The sequence below is a fragment of the Astyanax mexicanus genome, chromosome 4, assembly GCF_023375975.1.
Source record: "Astyanax mexicanus isolate ESR-SI-001 chromosome 4, AstMex3_surface, whole genome shotgun sequence".
Lineage (NCBI taxonomy): Eukaryota > Metazoa > Chordata > Actinopteri > Characiformes > Acestrorhamphidae > Astyanax > Astyanax mexicanus.
In genome coordinates, this window is record NC_064411.1 from 5,832,907 (window position 1) to 5,852,687 (window position 19,781).

Sequence of the window (19,781 nt, forward strand, 5' to 3'; positions counted from 1 at the left end):
ACAGTACACCTCTCTGAACAGTGTCTGGAATGCTGTGGTGGCTGCTGCACTCAATGTTGATCGTAAACAGATCAAGAATCTGACAGAATATGGATGGAAGGCTTTTGAGTGTCACCGTAAAAAAGGTGGATTTATTGGTCACCGATTCGTTTTTGGTTTTGTTTTTGAATGTCAAACATGTTCATTGCTAAATTTTGAGTTGTTATATTGGTTTACCTGGTGAAAATAAACAAGTGATATGGGTATATATTTGTTTTTTTTATTAAGTTGCCTAATAATTCTGCAGAGTAATAGTTATCTGCAAAAACAGATATCCTCATTAAGATCTAAAAACAACCCACTCCAACTCCAAAAATATTAAGCTTTAATATGTATGAGTCTTTTGGGTTGATTGAGAACAAAGTTGTTGTTCAATAATAAAAAGAATCCTCTCAAATACAACTTGCCTAATAATTCTGCACACACTGTAGTTGTACTATTGCATCTAAAAAAGGTACTAAACTGCTCTGTCTTGAAAAGATATAACTCTATTGTTGATTGAAGCCTGCTATTAATGTATTTTTTTGTTAAAAGTACTAAAAAGGACACCCGATTCTAAGACTTATTTTGCCCTACCGTTTTGATACACTCAGTAAACTACTGGCTATTTTTATATACCTGTGTGATGGTCCTTTTATTGTGTTTTATATTTTCTATTATTTTATTTAATTTCTACAAACATAGAGAAGGGAAAGAATAGATAGAACTCAGGACCTTATTTCTTCCCATTAACTGGGGATAGGGGTTACATAAGCAATACCTAAAAATAATAAAAGAAAAGAAAGAAACTAAAAAGAAATGTGGAAAAATAGCTAAAACAAACCAGCATTAAAAACTAAAAGGTTTACTAAAAAAATAGATTAATTAATATTAATTAATAGCTTTAGAGTTTCCTGTAGTGAATTCCAGCTTGCTGGTTCACTGTAACGAAAAGCAGATTTTCCCAGTTCATTTAAAACTCTCGACGATCCAGTTACTGGAGTGAGTCTGGTAGGTTATTTTTTTAAGAAGCGTTTATGTGATGTACGGTGGCATATGGTGAGGAAGTGCTTTAAAAAAGAAAATTAACCAATGTGTTTCCCGGCGCACAGCAAGAGAAGACCATGCAACTTTTTCATAGAGTGAACAGTGATGTGTACCAGTAATCTCAGCGCCGCATGATATACAAAATCTAGTGGTTTGAGTGTAGTGGCTGACGCATGTCTGTAAATCACATCACCATAATCCCCAGACAGCACATGCTCATGCGATGCTCAGTTACATCGTTACATTGTCGCTGAGACCTCCTTACGCGATAGACAAGCGACGTCCCACCGCTTCCTAAAAGACGAACCTGAATAGGAACCTGATGCTTGTGCGTTCTCTATACACAAAATAACCATGTAAACGTGTTTACATCCGTAACAACCATCCGTATAAAACAATTTAAAAAAGGATTAACGAATCAAGTGTAAGATTAATTACATTTCCTGTTATTCAGGTTTCGCCTTTAAAATATTTAAACAGATATAAAGATGTAAAGAGACTGGCAGTTCACAATTTTGAAAAGTTGTATTTCAGAACTTATTTACATACACAGACAAAAAACTTAACAACAGGTTACTAAAAATTATAAAGTTTATGAAATACAAGATATATTATTATTTTTAATTTTTGTATTTCAGAGCTAATTCACATGCACAAACATAAATGTAACAGATTTCTAATAAATTATAAAGTGTATGAAATATTATTTCTTTTAAAAGTTGTATTTCAAAAGTAATTCACATGCACAAACAAAAATTTAACAGGTTACTAATAAAGTGTAAAGTGTACATTAAATATTATTTTGAAAAGTGTTTTCGAACCAATTCACATTCGCATAGACCAGAACTTACAAATTACTAATGAATTATAAAATATTTGTTGTTGTTGTTATTATATAATTATTCAGCGTGGTCTTCCGCGATGAAGTCTGTGAGGCGCCAGACGAAGCCAGTCTCTGATCGCCTTTTCTGCATCAGCTTCACTTGGATTGGACAGCTGGGGATTTCTCATCGCAGACGCTGTAAGTACAACATTGTTTCATTTGAAAATTACTTGTAGGTTTTAGTTTCTAAGACATTATTGGGCGTAATGATCAGAATATTGCTAATACGTCATTTTATGCAATATTGGTATATATACAGGTGTTGGCTGCTAATTTGTTCATTTGGAATATGTTTCTTGCCAACATGTTGCTAGGTTGTTGCTAAGGTGTTCCTATGGTCTAAACTATTAGGTGTCTATTAGGTCTAAACGTAGACTTAATAGGTTGTGAATAGCCTGAACAACAAGGAATATTAGTGTAGATTTTTTATTATAGCCCTCTGAATTTGGAATTTTACAAGATTCATTGAAAATAAATAGCCTGTTCTGCCTATTTCCAGTTGCCCTAACTCCAGATTATAAAACCGTCTGTTGAAGTTGATACCAAATTATGAAAATAGAACTATTAGACGACTGAATAAGACAAGGTAAATAAGAAGCTAACTTCAGCCTCATACATGTTTGCTACACTGCCACATAGTGCTTTGTGTGCTGCTTAATAGACAGTCTAGCAATAGTTATTGTTAGCTCGTCTGTATTTCAATGTCAATCAACCAAATTCCAATTCAGGTAAGTATTAGTATTAGTTACTAGCTTAATCATTAACAATTTATTTCCCTGCAGGTGCTCACTCCCCACCCTGACTCCTCCTCAGGTTCCCTCCAAACGAGAAATTCGCATATGGAGACAGGTAAGTGACATCGTAATGAAAGTCATTTTTAATGTCTTTAAATTTGTCCCCAGAAACTTTTAGGAGCCATGGTGATGAATCAGGCCAGCTGATATCATCACACAGTGTCAAGCTTGTTAAAATAAAACAACTTTCTTTGTTACATAGAATCATTTTCAAAAAGGCTTTACTCAAAACCATACATAACAACATATTCTCTTTCAATCTGAAGAACCACTATGCCATGCAAAGAACCATTTAAGGCTGAAATGCTATTGTGAGAGCCTAAACTTTGAAAAAATGCTGACACAGCATTAAAACTACAGGATATTTTTGATACCCTATGCTACCCTCTTAGATAACGCTACCAACATTAAAAAAGTAGGATCTTTTGACAGTCTAAAAACCATATCGGTGTTAAGTAGTAATATTGAGCTACATTCTTTAACTGTATACCAGCAACGTATACTTACATATGGACAGGAATTAGTGCCAAATTGAAAAGCAGTCACTACACTACAGTGCCTTTTCACAGTAAAAAGCAAAGTGACAGTATACATGGATTTACATTTTAAAGCAAATTGCTTTATTTGTGTAATTCAATACATGTGACTTTAAAATGCAATCAGTTCAACTGTTTTGTATTCCACTGTGTTTTGGCTGTGAACGTTCCAAACACAGCACACTTTTGTCAGGAGCAGTGAAACACTCATGCCGAGAGTTCACTCAGAAAGGAAAGTGATTTTTCGCTAAAATCCACCTGTTAAAACGCACGTTTTTCAAACCCCACTAACCATTTTTTTAATGTGCTCTGATTAACTTAACTTACACATCTCATGTTTTTCTGGATGTGGATACCAGCCAATCAAGATGCTTTAAACACTTATTTTGGTTAAATGTGATTGAACTGTGATTTTATTTCATTGTGGCATGTAAAGATAATATAATAGTGGTTTAAGTTTTCGTTTTGCCACATATTCTGCATTTCACATTTTTCCAATGCCTGCTTTTAAATTTGGCACTAATTGCATCTTCAGACTTAAGAGCGACACTGAATTGATTCATATAATACGCAGTGCAGTTTCTTTCTAGAAAAGCCATCTTAAACTTTATTAAAAAGTCATTTTACTCAGTGGTGTCCAATTTTATCTAGAGAGGGCCTCTTTGGCTGCAGAAGCACACATGATCATTTTTTAAAGACTGATACCAATATTAAGCCTCTGTGGATAAGATTGGATAATTATGTACATAGAAACATCACCAAACAAAGCTATTTGAGATTTAGTTTTTTTATGGTAAAATGTTTGGTATACTTATATATGGTCTTATTTTGATACTTATATATTACAAGTTCTTTGATGCGAGAGTGCCCAATTCCTTTTTTTTCTCCTCTGCCACACCAGTTCAGAGAGACCGCCAGGTAATTCTCCATAATGTTTTTTTCAATGTTTGCCCCCCACCTAATGACAGCTTTGACATCTGTAGACAGATGAATGTAACCAGGGACTAAATTTAAGGTTTTTTTAAGCTTACGAGATATGAGGACAAACATTAAGGAGTTCATAAGAGCGTTCTTTAAAGCAACCCTCAGATCAAATATATTCTTAAGAAATTCTTCAATCTTCTTTTAAAAATCTTGATGTTCTGTTGTATGCTCCTGTTCTGTTAGCTTATCACTAATTATGAGATGCAGTTTGAAAGAAATGTTAATTGCAGTTATATACTTTTTCAGCTGCTGAGCATAGGCAAATTGAGGAAAAGGAGCAATGGTTGGGTAAAAAGACTGAAGGGGAACTCCTTTACATATATTTTTTAAATAAAGTTTTATGAAACTCATTGAAAGTTATGTTTTAGAGAGTTGTCTTTTTACCTCTCACAGTTTAAGAAAAGTTTGAGTCTGCTGTAAGAAAATAATAATAATGTATTTATTTAGGATTATCTCTTGTTCTTAATTTTGTACTCAAAAGAAAGAAAAGATAATTACTTTTTTCTTAAAGAAATGTTTATCTTTTACAAGATGTTTACAAAATGTTTACTCTGTGTGAGTTAAAAAAGGTATATTTCAATACTGACCTTTTTTTTTCTTGAGGCACGGTTGGTCAGATCTTTTTCTAGGCCCTCAAAATCCTCTGCACACTGGAGGGGAAGTACATTTTCTTCCAGATCCTCTTCCAGTGGTGTTGGAAGATTTCTGCCCCTCTCTCCAGTTTATTGCTGCAGTTGCAGCTGCACCTCACCAATGGCCTCAAGGATGCATCCTTCAGTGGCTGCGACATATACAACATGCATAACATATATATTTTTTAATGAATATTCATTTCATTATATACATGGATATATTTCAGCAGGTATGTTTAGTGAAATTGTATTTATTTTGAATAATGTTGTTGAAAACATACGGGTGCACTGGGAGGGTATTAAACGTCCTGAGCTATGAGCTCTTGATGCTTAAAAAGTAGTAAAAACATGCAATAATTAGAGTCAATGCAATAGCATGGCTGTAAATGATCAGATTTTCTTATACTTATAGCACCCTCATAAAATCTAATTCAATCCTTTTGTTCTCTGAGCAGTGAATAGAACTTATAAATATTGATTGCCCACGGTAATTTATCTTTTGAATTGTTGTAAACAGTATAGAGTTCCTTCAATTAACATGATTTCAATAATAACAGAGCCGACATGATTTAGGTATGCAAGCCATGTGCTGTTGTTGGCATTGTACTCCCTTTGTAACGCAGTCTTATTTTGACACCCAGGCAGTCTCCAATTGTTGGCCTCCTCAGGCCGTTGCCTCACTGTGGAAGAATTTTGGCCTATGAACAATTTAATGATATATTTCATTTAACCCTGTTAAAATCCCAGGCATATGACACCACTATGGCTTAAAATTCAATATCTTCAGGGACTTCAGCAACAACTATATAATATAAAGACCTAGTGTATTTGTAACTAGGGTCAGGGTTATTGCACTGCTTCTGGTCAATATTTGTAACTGCCAGGTTAACAAGTAAAAAAATTAAACTTTCAGGTACGTGTCCTACCGCGAGGTGAAGATGTGAGACCAGTCGGCGGCTCATATTGTGGCTGTGACGCTAGAGAAACAATATGTCTTCAGTAAGTACACATTATGTGTTCGTATGTGTTTGTAAATTACAGAATGTTTATTTTACTGTAAACCTATAACCTTGCTTTGATAGGAGGACATTGTTCTAAAATCCACCCTCTGACTGCGTATTGGTGGGTTTGATGCTGGGGAAAAAAACATTTAGCACATTTATATGTTTAATCAGAATGAACTAAATAGACGTTAACTCTTTAACTCTGCTTTTTTCTTACAGCATATCTCAGTTCAGTAGTGCTTTTATCTTCAAAAGGTATCCATTGGAATTTGACAACTGAGTGGTAGCATCCTCTATCTTTGTGAATGTGGACCTGGAAAGGAGCATTGTAACCATTTTTGAAACTTACAATAATGTGTAAGTCAGAGACCCTCTTAAATTTATGAAATTTTAGAATTGATTGATGTGTATGTACTATGGTATACAGCAGCCATGTTTTGTTTCAGCATTGTTCGCATTTTCTAATGCGATCTTACTTTGACAGACAGGCGGTGTCCAATTGTTGCTGTCCTCAGGCTCTTGCGTCATTCTGGGAGGACTGTCAACAAATGAATGGTATATATACACAAATAAATACTTTGATATTTCATTTAACCCTGTTAAAATCCCAGACATATGACACACTAAGGCTTAAAATTCAGTAACTTCAGGGACTTCATTATAAACTAGTGGAACTATTAGTAGGTTATAGTACTGTGTAATAAAATAAGGACATTGTCTGAAACTGTTGTGCCCAGCAACAACTATATACAGTCATATGAAAAAGTTTGGGCACCCCTAGTAATCTTAATAATTTTTAGTTCTAAATATTTGGGTGTTTGCAACAGCCATTTCAGTTTGATATATCTAATAACTGATGAACACAGTAATATTTCAGGATTGAAAATGTGCAATATGCATTAAACCACAATTTGACCGGTGCAAAAGTATGAGCACCCTTATCATTTTATTGATTTGAATACTCCTAACTACTTTTTACTGACTTACTGAAGCACAAAATTGGTTTGTAATCTCATTGAGCTTTGAACTTCATAGCCAGGTGTATCCAATCATGAGAAAAGGTATTTAAGGTGGCCAATTGCAAGTTGTTCTCCTATTTGAATCTCCTCTGAAGAGTGGCATCATGGGCTCATCAAAACAACTCTCAAATGATCTAAAAACAAAGATTGTTCAACATAGTTGTTCAGGGGAAGGAGACAAAAAGTTGTCTCAGAGATTTAACCTGTCAGTTTCCACTGTGAGGAACATAGTAAGGAAATGGAAGACCACAGGGACAGTTCTTGTTAAGTACAGAAGTGGCAGGCCAAGAAAAATATCAGAAAGGCAGAGAAGAAGAATGGTGAGAACAGTCAAGGACAATCCACAGACCACCTCCAAAGAGCTGCAGCATCATCTTGCTGCAGATGGTGTCACTGTGCATCGGTCAACAATACAGCGCACTTTGCACAAGGAGAAGCTGTATGGGAGAGTGATGCGAAAGAAGCCATTTCTGTAAGCACCTGAGGTGTGCTTTTGCATAATGAGAATATATATTTTGCATAATAAGAAATATTCTCTTTTCTAGTATATGCAGAATTGATTATTTCCATTTATTTCTAGTATCTCTGTTTTCACTCTGTGGAAGCCGTCTTCAGTTTAGTAGAGTAGTAGAGCTTAGCTTAATGCTTTTAAACTAAGGCCCATCATATGAAAGGAGAAGGGGACTGGAGGAGCATCCAGACCCCCGCAGAGAGGCCAACAAAATCCTTTCCAGAGGTTAAATAACACACTCTAGCCGTAGTTCCCATACTGAAATCAACCCACTCCAAACTTGTGTAGCGCAGTAAGGTTGCAGCCTAATTCACTCCCTCTGATGGTGTTCTCATTTGTCTATGATTCAGTCACTCTGATTAAAAATCTGTTACTATAGAGGGATAAAGATGGATATTTGGTTGCATTGTATTAGTCAAGTTTTATACTCTCTTATCATTCCCTTATTGAATATTATATGTTGCTGAAGGTTTTTTATTCTTCAAATTTACAAAGAATATCCAAATCATTTAGTTTCTTAATAGTTTTTATCCAGTACCAACAATTATCTTTGTATTGCTTCACCTCTATATTTACTCAACTTGGTGTTTTAATAAAAGGTTTTTATATTGCAGATCTGCAGTCTCATTGTGTTTTCTCAATATATGTTTGACATGAAACCTATAGGCCTGAGATTATCTTATGTTATTATTTGTTAAGTACTCAAAGTCGCCCAAAAGGGGAAATCCAGTGTGAAATGAATTTGGGTTGAAGTGAAACATAATAGTCAATTTCAGATTGAAATTAAGAAAGAAACAGATTTTTTAAGGCTTAAAAGGGATACATTTACTTCCAATGGTATAGTAACATGCGTTTAACTTGTATTCATATGCTTATAGTTAGGGTTGCATCGATAACGTATCGGCACCAATACTGGCACATACACACAGTATCAGTATTGGCAACGGGTATTGATACCATTTCCGGGTTTGATATACGGGAGAAAGCAATAGCGAGTAAACAGCGCGGGTAGAACATACAGACAAAACGGTGCAGCATAGCAAAGTGCTGGTACTGCAGCAGCCTGCCTTTCTGCTCAAACAGCAAATTTAAACAAACAAACCTGCTAACCGAGCCGAACGCTAACCGAGCCGAACGTTAACCAAACCGAATGCTAACCGAGCCGAACACTAACCAAACCGAATGCTAACCGAGCCGAACGCTAACCAAATATCTATCTGTGTTTCTGAATAATTATAGATTCAATATGGACACCCAATATGCCGATTTAAATCTTAAAATATCAGTTATCGATCATATTTACCTGCATTTCCTATCGGATGCATGGTTCCTGAATTAGAACCGAAAGAGTGCATTTTACACTTTCACCGCTGCGTTTTTTTTTTTTTTTTTTTTACAGGTCTATACTTCAGCACACACACGTATACAGCGCTCACCTCAGACTCCTCGCCCCACATATCAGTAAAAGTTTTAAAGCCGTATTAAAACCCTCTGGAGAGACATGTCATCTGCTGGTGTTGATCCACTGTGTTTTATTATCAAGTCTAAAGTCAGTGCAGTGTTGTCTTACAAAATCTTACAGCACGTCATGCTTCCCTCTGCTGACAGCTTTTATGGAGATGTGGATTTCATTTTCCAGCAGGACTTGGCACACTGCCCACACTGCCAAAAGTACCAATTGGTTTTATATAATATTCTAATTTTCCGAGACACTGATTTTTGGGGTTTCATTGTCTGTAAGCCAAAATCATCATCAACAATAAAATAAATAAATGCTTAAAATAGATCACTCTGTGTTTAATACATCTATATAATATGAGTTTCACGTTTTTAACTAAATTAATGAAATAAAGTAAATTTTCAAAGATTTCATCAGTATACAGTATCAGCTGTAGGGCATTGGGTCAAACAGAGAACAATGGATGCGATTTCAAAATATCACCATCAACAATGTCCTTTAAAAATCCAATGCACTCAGATCTAACAGCAAGGACATGAGCGGGTCCTTGTCCTTTATAGCATGCAGACTGGAAATTCTCAATTTCTTGTGCTTCCACTACTCCAAACAGCTTCTTGACAGCGGAGTCTTGCATATATGTAGTGGAAACTCTGGCAAATGGGTCTTCAAAATGATCAAACGTCCAGTGACTCACTAAGAAGCTGATTTGAAACTTCTGGATGTTTCTGTAATAGCCCGGGAGGGGCCGGAGCCTCTCCCAAAAATATGAAAAGATATAATTAGCCACAGGAGGATCCTTTACCTGGTTCACGTATTCTGGAAGGAAAACCGTTATAAACAGGCTTAAATGAGGTGTTCAAGATTTAAGTGTTATTTGCTGGGTACATGTGTATTATATATAGTTAGTTGCACTCATGTTATGGTAGCATACATTTATTAGGTACTTTATATACATTTGAATAAACTGGGTGAGCTTATTTATAAGCGTACGATAAGCATAACATTGACTTGATCAGCATGAGAAAACACTGCGGACTACCAATACATTAAACCTTTGAGGGGCACAACTTCTGGACGCTGTCGTAGCAAAACACGGACTACGAGTCCAAAAGGGTATAAGAGCGGGCACGGCCCGCTGCGCAGCAAAACTCAGACTAGGAGTCTAATGAGCATAGGAGCGGGTACGCCCCGTGTTGATACTCGAGTAAAAGTAAAAAAGTACTCAATTTAAAATAGTTAAATAGTTACCTTTAATTATGTAGGTGACTATAAACCTTATTTTTATAGTTTTACAGTTTTATCAGAATTATTTTTTTTAACTTGGCATTGCTATGCTTTAACTGCTATTTACATGTTTCTTTTTAAACATTCAAGCAGATTGTTAAGTTCCCAATAAAAACTTAAGGAATCATCATTAAAAACATGAAATCATACAAAAAAGAATGTTGGTTGGCGCATGCGCAGTGCCATAAAGAAGCACATATTGATGGGTAGTTCTTTTCTACAACAGTAGCATAACTCGACAGGACACCAGTTCCCCTGAGCTGCGCACACAGTCCCCAGGCTACACAGCTGATTTACACAGCGCCTCTCCCGCTAATTGTAATACACTGCTGAGAAAAGTTCAGCTGCGCTGCCATGAAGAACAAAACTCAGTTCAAACTATGTGTGATAAAATCAGCGGAACATAAACACAGCAAACATTATGAGGCATTTCTCTCACCACCAAGACTTTCAGAAAGGTAAACTCTATTTATGGACGCAGGTTAAGCATGTAACGTAGCGCAGCTCAGCTAAATTCTTAGCTAACCTAGGCAGTTTGATATGTCTCCAGTTTGGTTCAGTGTTGTTTAATGTCTAAAAGGGATTTTAACGATTTTTATGCTAATATTAAATTATTATTTATCAATTAATATTAGAAAATTAATTGAAAACACCTAAAATATACAATTGAACATGTAATATTCTAAATATGGTGAAAAAAGAAAAAAATAAAGTTGCTTTTCAGATTTTCTATTTTTTTTTTAATGAAATATTTATGTTTGTATAAACTGCTCTCTTCCACTGGTTAGATATTATAGTGATCTGCTCCTGAGATATTCCTTTCTTCCTCCAAAGGACTGGAAACTTAAAAGAACAAAAACATTTTAAAACTTATTTTGCAGTAAAGAATGTGTTTCTGTATTCTATATATCTGCTTTGTGACAGTGTTGGGTTACAGACCCCACCCCACCTCTGTCTCCACTTAACGCTGCACCTGATTCACATGTCTTTCTTCAGAGAAGACTGTTGATTCTGCGCATGTGCATTAGTATGCTGTAAATCCAGCCAAACCTAAAGTGTTAAATTCGATATTATAAGCACTGCTTTGACAAAAATGAGGATTACTGTAGAATGGACTGATGGATTTACTTATTTGGAGCGATTTTGAAGCAGCAGGGAGCGGTAAGCGCTGGTGGGGGCTGTGTGCGTGTGATTAGTGAGCTCTAGTTACCCAGGGGGATTAATTACACAAGCTGCTGTAGAACTGTATAAAACAGTCTAACACTCTTTAGGCTCTTATTAAGGAACTGTACAGTGAAAAGGTGTGCTGTTCCATAATCCTGAGAGTCCGGCATTTGGAATGATGTATAACATGTCCACATTGAATCAAATATGGATGTACGTAAAAATCAAATATGCAAATTATAAGTAATATTTTAATAAATAGGCATATTTTGCCCTAAATTTTCTAAAAGGAAATACAGCTAAATCTGCTAGATAACGGAAAAGCAGAGATTCTAAGCTTTAATATATTGCATATTGTGTGTTGAGCCTATAATTATTCATAAACACAGCCAGGTATTATTTATGACATTTTTCTGGCCCGCGGGTGGGCCAGGGCACGTTAAGACAATAAAGTAGAAGCTTTTTAATGCCAGTGTTACCTACTCTCAACGCTGTCCTAGCCAGCTTGAAACCTAGAATGGTTCTTAGAGAATGAGCCAAACTCACATGCAGCTAAACGTGGGTAATCCAGGTCCAGAAATTAAAACTCCATCCCATGGATTAGGTTGAACTAAGTTAGCTCCAGAGCCAGCCAGGCAAGGGGAGCGAAATCCTGGGATGGATTTTTACTTTTTGAACCTAGATTACCCACATTTAGCTGCGTGCGAGTTTGGCTCATTCTTTAAGAACCATTCTAGGTTTCAAGCCTAAACTCATAAAATTAATTCGGCTATTTTAATTTAATTGAATCACTTTTTTTTAATAGTTCAGACAGTTTTTTTCCCAGCATTTTATTTTTTTACTCAGTAAAGAGGAGTTTTTCAATGTAGCGAAGTAAATTACTTGTGTCAAAATGTAATTAAGTAAAAGTAAATCTACTTAAAAAATTACAAATTACTCAAAATCTACTCAATTACAGTAACGTGAGTAAATGTAAAAATTGTGCCTTTTACTGTATGTGTGTCCAGTACATACCCGCCATTTCTAATGTTCAAACTTCTTAAATGAATATACTACAGGAAACTGAAGAGGAACATGAAAGAAGAAGCATCACAGTTGTTGGAGTACCAGAGTCTGATGATGGCAATGTTCTCCTTCTAACAATAGATCTGGAGGAGCTGAGTGTACCCCCAGGGCTCTTACCTGAAGAGGCTGATGAGCTAATTAAAAGGCTGCCAGTGGACCTGTCAGTTACAGCTAAGGGACAACAGGTTACAGAAGTGAAAACACTACATCCTGAAAAGTAACAAACAAAGTTCAAATGTGATTGCTCTGTTCTGTCAAAGTTGTTCTGTCAGAATTCAAGTGTTAAATCGACAATTTGAAATGTACAAATTTAAATGATCATATCCTAGATGGTTTCAGAGGTGTTGCAAGTTGATTTCTATGCTATGTCAGGTGGTTAAGGTGTTGCAAGGCAATTGGTATGGTATTCCAGGTATGTGTGTGTGGTGTGTTCAGTGTGTGGTGTGTGCAGTGTGTGGCGCCATGTAAGATTATTGGCTGAGCTGTTTATGCTGTGGTTGTGTTGTTTTACATTAAAAATATAGTTATGTTTTGTTGATGTTAATTTTGTGTGTAAATCACATACAGAGAATGCTTTACTGTTTATTCATTTTTATTGTAAAATATTGCAGTAAAACAATAAAATAGTAATAATAGTAAATTAAATACACTGTTTTTTTTAAATGTCTGCTTAATTAAATGAATATGTGTAATTTGATAATAGACTGCATAGTATTGTAGGCAATACTTTAATTTTAGTGTCTGCTGTAGTATCTACCAAAAAGAATTGTGTAAGTGCTATAAACTCATTACCTATTATTAGTGGTTCTGATTTGGAACTGACTTCACAAACGGAACAGCTGAACAGTTTGAATCTGTTTATGTCTGTGGATCAGTTAGACTGATTTCATGAAATAGACGCTTCTTTGTGAATCTGTAAATTGGTCATATTCATTATTTGGCATTTTGTCCTTTATTTTCCTGTGGCTTCATGCCTTAACCATCCTATGTTCATTTTTCATTTTTTTGGGTCAATTTGATCCAGTGCATGTTTAATTATCCTATTAATATCCAAAATAATAATTATCCAAACTAATAATTGTCCAAAATAACAATTATTAAAACAAAATCCTAATCACTCGTTTTTCAAAAAAAAAAAAAAAAAGTTACAACTTTTTTTAATTTTTCACTACTTTTGAAAGACCAACATACAGGTCCTTCTAAAAAAAATAGCATATTGTGATAAAGTTCATTATTTTCAGTAATGTACAGAAACATTAGACTTTCATATATTTTAGATTCATTACACACAACTGAAGTACTTCAAGCCTTTTATTGTTTTAATATTGATGGTTTTGGCAAAAAAGTAAAGAAAAAACAAAAATCCCTATCTAAAAAAATTGCATATTTTACCCGACCAATAAAAGAAAAGTGTTTTTAATACAAAAAGAGTCAACCTTCAAATAATTATGTTCAGTTATGCACTTAAAACATGGTCGGGAATCCTTTTGCAGAAATGACTGCTTCAGTGCGGCGTGGCATGGAGGCAATCAGCCTGTGGCACTGCTGAGGTGTTCTAGAGGCCCAGGATGCTTCGATAGCGGCCTTAAGCTCATCCAGAGTGTCGGGTCTTGCGTCTCTCAACTTTCTCTTCACAATATCCCACAGATTCTCTATGGGGTTCAGGTCAGGAGAGCTGGCAGGCCAGTTGAGCACAGTAATACCACGGTCAGTAAGCCATTTACCAGTGGTTTAGGCACTGTGAGCAAGTGTCAGGTCCTGCTGAAAAATGAAAACTTCATCTCCATAAAGCTTTTCAGCAGATGGAAGCATGAAGTGCTCCAAAATCTCCTGATAGCTAGCTGCATTGACCCCGCCCTTGATAAAACACAATGGACCAACACCAGCAGCTGACATGGCACCCCAGACCATCACTGACTGTGGGTACTTGACACTGGACTTCAGGCATTTTGGCATTTCCTTCTCCCCAGTCTTCCTCCAGACTCCAGCCCAGGTCAGGCGCTTCTGCCGCTGCTTCTGGTTCAAAAGTGGCTTGACCTAGGGAATGCGGCACCTGTAGCCCATTTCCTGCACACGCCTGTGCACGGTGGCTCTAGATGTTTCTACTCCAGACTCAGTCCACTGCTTCCACAGATCCCCCAAGGTCTGAAATCGGCCCTTCTCTACAATCTTCCTCAGGGTCCGGTCACCTCTTCTCTTGCGCAGCGTTTTCTGCCACACTTTTTCCTTCCCACTGAGGCGCCTTGATACAGCACTCTGGGAACAGCCTATTCGTTCAGAAATGTCTTTCTGTGTCTTACCCTCTTGCTTGAGGGCGTCAGTGATGGCCTTCTGGACAGCAGTCAGGTCGGCAGTCTTACCCATGATTATGGTTTTGAGGAATGAACCAGGATGGGAGTTTTTAAAAGCCTCAGGAATCTTTTGCAGGTGTTTAGAGGTAATTCGTTGATTCAGATAATTAGGTTTGTTTAGAGAACCTTTTCATGATATTCTATTTTTTATCATTTCATTATGGAAAATAATGAACTTTATCACAATATGCTAATTTTTTGAGAAGGACCTGTAGTTCTGAGGCTGCTGGGAAACTGAGTCTTTAGGCAGAGAGGCTTCAGGAGCAGGCAGATTGACAAAGTCAGGCATGACAGTTTTATCTATTTTTATATATTTATTGTAATCGGTAACACACAAGTTGCTCTGGACAAGTGCTATATAAATAGAGATTACTGACTTACTAGCATTGTAAACCTTTGGGAGCATCTGCTAAATGCTCTGTATCTTGGTATGCTGAGGGTAACTACATTTTTGGAATTCTCATTTGGCTGCCTGTTAGTACTTACAAATAATAACATAAGAGGTTCTGAAGATCCATCAGGTCACAGAGAGGTTATCAACCATTTCTTGAGTGGATATTTCAATATAAAAGTCTTTTCTATTGAAACACACAGACATATAAGTAAACACAGAGGTAAAGAAATACAAAGATAATATTTGGTACTGGATAAAAACAATCAAACTAAATAAATTGGATATTCTTAGTAACTTTGGAGATTAAAAAACCTTAAACAACATATGATATCTAATAAGAAAAAGAGTGTGAAACTTGAGTAAAACAACACAACCAAATATCCCTCTAAGGTAACAGATTTTTAATCAGACTGACTGAACCATAGACAAATGAGAACAAGGATTTTGTTGGCCTCTCTGCGGGGTCTGGATTCTCCTCCGGTCTCACTTTTGGGAGCACTCTCTGGAGTTCCTCAGCTGGTGTTTTCACTTCTTCTTTCATACAGATGGGCCTAGCAGTTAATAGCATTAAGCTACGCTATGCTAAGCCTGGGGAACTGAGGACAGATTCCACAGAGTGAAAACAAGAGATACTAGAAATGAATAGAAATAATCTAATCTGCATAAACTAGAAAGGAGATTAAAAGCATTAAAATCATAAGCTCTGAAGGTTTGGTCCTAAACGTTTAGTTGTCAGCTAAGAATCGTACTCTAACAATCACATCTAAATTTTTAAGTTTTTTTTTCCCTTCTTCAGTAATTGTAACTACCCTAAAACTGAGCTCTGTCTCACGAAGAATGTTCTGGAATATTGAACATATAAGAAAACATAACATGGAATTCAATAAACATCATCCCTGGGTAAGATTCATTTTGCTGAACCTGTAAAATCCATTGTTAAATTCAGCTCATGTTTGTTTCTGGTGGAACGTGTCCCAAGTGACAAAGTGAAACATTTGTGTAGGATAAGGTGTTCTGTCTGAAAGACTTACAATTGGTGCTTTTAATTGCCTTTAAAGTGATTTGAGATGGAGTTTTCTCTCCTGTGTGAATGCGCTGGTGATTTTGGAGATTACTCTTTTGAGTAAAACTCTTTCCACAGTCTGAGCAGTAATATGGTTTCTCTCCTGTGTGAATGCGCTGGTGGTTTTTGAGATTACTCTGTTCAGTAAAACTCTTCCCACAGTCTGAGCAGTGATACGGTTTCTCTCCTATGTGAATGCGCTGGTGTTTTTTGAGATTACTCTGTTCAGTAAAACTCTTCCCACAGTCTGAGCAGTAATACGGTTTCTCTCCTGTGTGAATGCGCTGGTGTGTGTTGAGAGTACTCTGTAGATTAAAACTCTTCCCACAGTCTGAGCAGTGATACGGTTTCTCTCCTGTGTGAATGCGCTGGTGTTTTTTGAGAGCACTCTGTTCAGTAAAACTCTTCCCACAGTCTGAGCAGTGATATGGTTTCTCTCCTGTGTGAATGCGCTGATGCAGTTTGAGATGACTCTGTTGATTAAAACTCTTTCCACAGTCTGAGCAGTGATACGGTTTCTCTCCTGTGTGAATGCGCTGGTGAATTTTGAGATGACTCTGTGCAGTAAATCTCCTTCCACAGTCTAAACAGTGATACGGTTTCTCTCCTGTGTGAATGTGCTGGTGTTTTTTGAGATGACTCTGTTGATTAAAACTCTTCCCACAGTCTGAGCAGTGATACGGTTTCTCTCCTGTGTGAATGCGCTGGTGTATTTTGAGAGTACTCTGTAGATTAAAACTCTTCCCACAGTCTGAGCAATAATAAGGTTTCTCTCCTGTGTGAATGTGCTGGTGTTTTTTGAGATCACTCTGTTTAGTAAAACTCTTGGCAGAGTGCTGATGTTTCTCCATGTTGGGACTTGGCTTCATTTGTCTGTTAAATGTAGCAAACAATTTATGTGTGTTCTGGAGATTCTTCTGGACGGCTTGTGCTTCACCTCTTTCAGCAGTTTAACATTGCTCTTTGTTAAATATCCTGGTTGTTGGTGATGAATTTCAGGAGAATATTTTAATTTCTGGAAAAAACAAAGAAAAATGCAATTGAATAATAAAATAAAAGCAGATCAATTAACTGAAGAGAACTGCCTAAATCAGTTACACTATACTGATAAAACTACTGGGACATCTTCATTTACCATAAAAGCTTTTGTACTTTTATCCCAGTCGAAGTCCATAGTGTAAGGGGGTGCTGGTGGTCCTCCATCCACTAGGAGGAGGCCACCTTTTGTCACTCATAATAATCAGTCTGACACCTGTTTAGTGCCTTTATAAGGACTGAATAGAATAATAGAATAGAATAGTCCGATTGAGGCCATTTCGAATATTTCTATCCAATCGGATGAGGTGGATAATCCTATAAATAATCCAATACAAACAAGAATAACAGCCTTGTAAACACCTGTACTTGATTCCATCCCCAATCAGAATGTTTAAGTATGTTTGCACATGTACCACAGCATTTTAGGGCCACTCTTAAAAAAATAAAAAAGTTCGCTTTGAGATTAAAGTTTATTAGAAGAGGAGATATATTTGTATTATTTTAGGTAAATTTAACTTTAACCACTTTAGCTGCAGTTTAGGAGCAGAGCAGAGGGAAACAAGCACTCATGAGCTGTTAAATAATCACCAGTAATCAGTTATCTGCATGTAAGATGCTGATTATTAATGCTGTAGTGTTACTGTTACTGTTCATAATACAGTGTCCATAAATTAAGATCATTCATAGCTCCTCCCTGTAAAATCACTCTCTGACATCACAATGGACCATCCTGATTTCTGTATAGAAGGGTACTTCACACTTGTAAAAGCATTTGAAAATTCATATGCAAATAAAAATTTTAAACTAATAATTATAAAATACAAAGCATTTGTTTGAGTTTTTGTTAATAGGATGGTAAAATCTTGTTCAAATGCGTCCAGCAAGCATTCTCATTTTACTACAAAATAGTAGCCAATTTAGACAGAATTTTTGTACACATTAAAGGAAGAACTGATGTTGAGACTATTTGGGCCGGATTATATCAGGTTCTTTGTGGAAATAAAACAAACACCCCTGGTTGATTGAGTCACTTAATCCGCCTATTATGTTTGGGGTCAATTTGACCCCTTTCAATGTTTAATGCATTTATGTAAGTAGTTAATCTCATTTTATTTCCCTCATGTTTAAGTGAAACTCTAGTTAATAAAAACAAAGCAAAATAAAATACCCAAATAAAACAACCCTTGGTTTAAACAATTAGTATGAAACACTGAATTGAGAAAACACACCTCCAATTTTGTTGGGGCCCAGTAAGTTGGTGCACTTATAACTTCACTCAGTCAGCGAAAGCGAAAGTGAATCGAATGAGTCAACCGAGTCAGTTGATTCGTTACTCACGGTTCACACAGGACTCACGGAGATGGCGTCCTCAGTAGCCATGACAACAGACTCCCGGTTCCCGGTGCTCCCGGTCAGAACGCAGCAGTCCCCAGCACTCACAGCGGGAGACGACGCAGTGCACGAGCGCCGGGAAGATCAGAACACCCTCCGTGTTCAACTCACACGCGAGGTCCGGCCGAGCTGCTGCAGACAGGCGCGAGGAAACTCAGCAGCAGCAGCTCTCAGTCCGCGGAGAAGCGCCTTTACTCCACAGTCCGGCTGAACTGCCTCTTCAGAGGTTCCGCAGTAAAACTGAACTGAACGCTGCGGTTTAGAGCACTATACAGTACAATAGCACTGTAACTGTGTTATAGAGCGGATAACAAGTAAATAAAAGCGCTCCGGAGAGTCTAAACACAACTTCTCTCCTCACTTTCTCTCTCCTTCTCCTCCAACACCCACAGACACTCACACTCCCCCTCTTAGTCCCGCCCTTACTCGGCGCGGATTGGATAGAAAAATGTCTGTCGAGCTTTTCACTCGTATGATTGGCTGAGCTGAACAGGAAACCAGCAAGAAAAACCCGCGAAACAGAAAAGGCACATGGGAAATGGAGTTCGTTTACACTTACAATGAAAAACAAAGAAAATAATACAAATATGCAGGATATTTTTAAGGGTCCTACACAAGTATCTAACGTTATCTAGCTAGCCAATGTTCTCAGTGCTTTTTTAACTAGAGGTGGGCGATACCGGGAATTTTGGTATCGATCCGATACCAAGTAAACGCAGGGCCAGTATTGCCGATATCGATACTGATACCGATACTTTTTAATATTTAAGCTTTATAGATCCAAATGATCCAAAAACCTAGGATATAATTTCACCAAACCGTATCACAATCAACATTTTTGGTTTAGAAACAATGGAACAGTAACAAAACAAAGTTTAAATATAAAATAAAAAAATATATAAAAATAAAATAAAAATTCTCCCCTCACTAGACATCTTTTCTAGTTCTTTGTTTCTTTTTTTTAATAGAATTGTCATTTGGAAAAACAATAAAAAATAAGGAATTGTCTTCCTATCAGTGCAATTCAAATGCAAGAGTGTAAAAAAATATCACTCAACACAAATCTCCTGAGGTAGAGGCGTGTCGACTCGAGGAGAGCGCTGAGTGGGCGGGGCCAGGCTGAGCCTACCTGCGTGGCGGTTT

General features: G+C 36.8%; 2 protein-coding genes across 2 annotated transcripts in view; both read right to left on the bottom strand.

Annotated features, from left to right (window-relative positions):
* LOC111197069 (zinc finger protein 585B-like) overlaps positions 1-19,029 on the bottom strand; it is a 35,797-nt gene extending 16,768 nt beyond the window's left edge. Inside the window, exon 1 of the mRNA XM_049477765.1 lies at positions 18,585-19,029. The gene's annotated coding sequence lies outside the window, so the exon portion shown is untranslated. The remainder of the gene's footprint in view (positions 1-18,584) is intronic.
* The window catches only part of LOC125801455 (zinc finger protein 239-like), a 331,934-nt gene that overhangs the window by 301,143 nt on the left and 11,010 nt on the right, over positions 1-19,781 (bottom strand). The window lies entirely within an intron of this gene.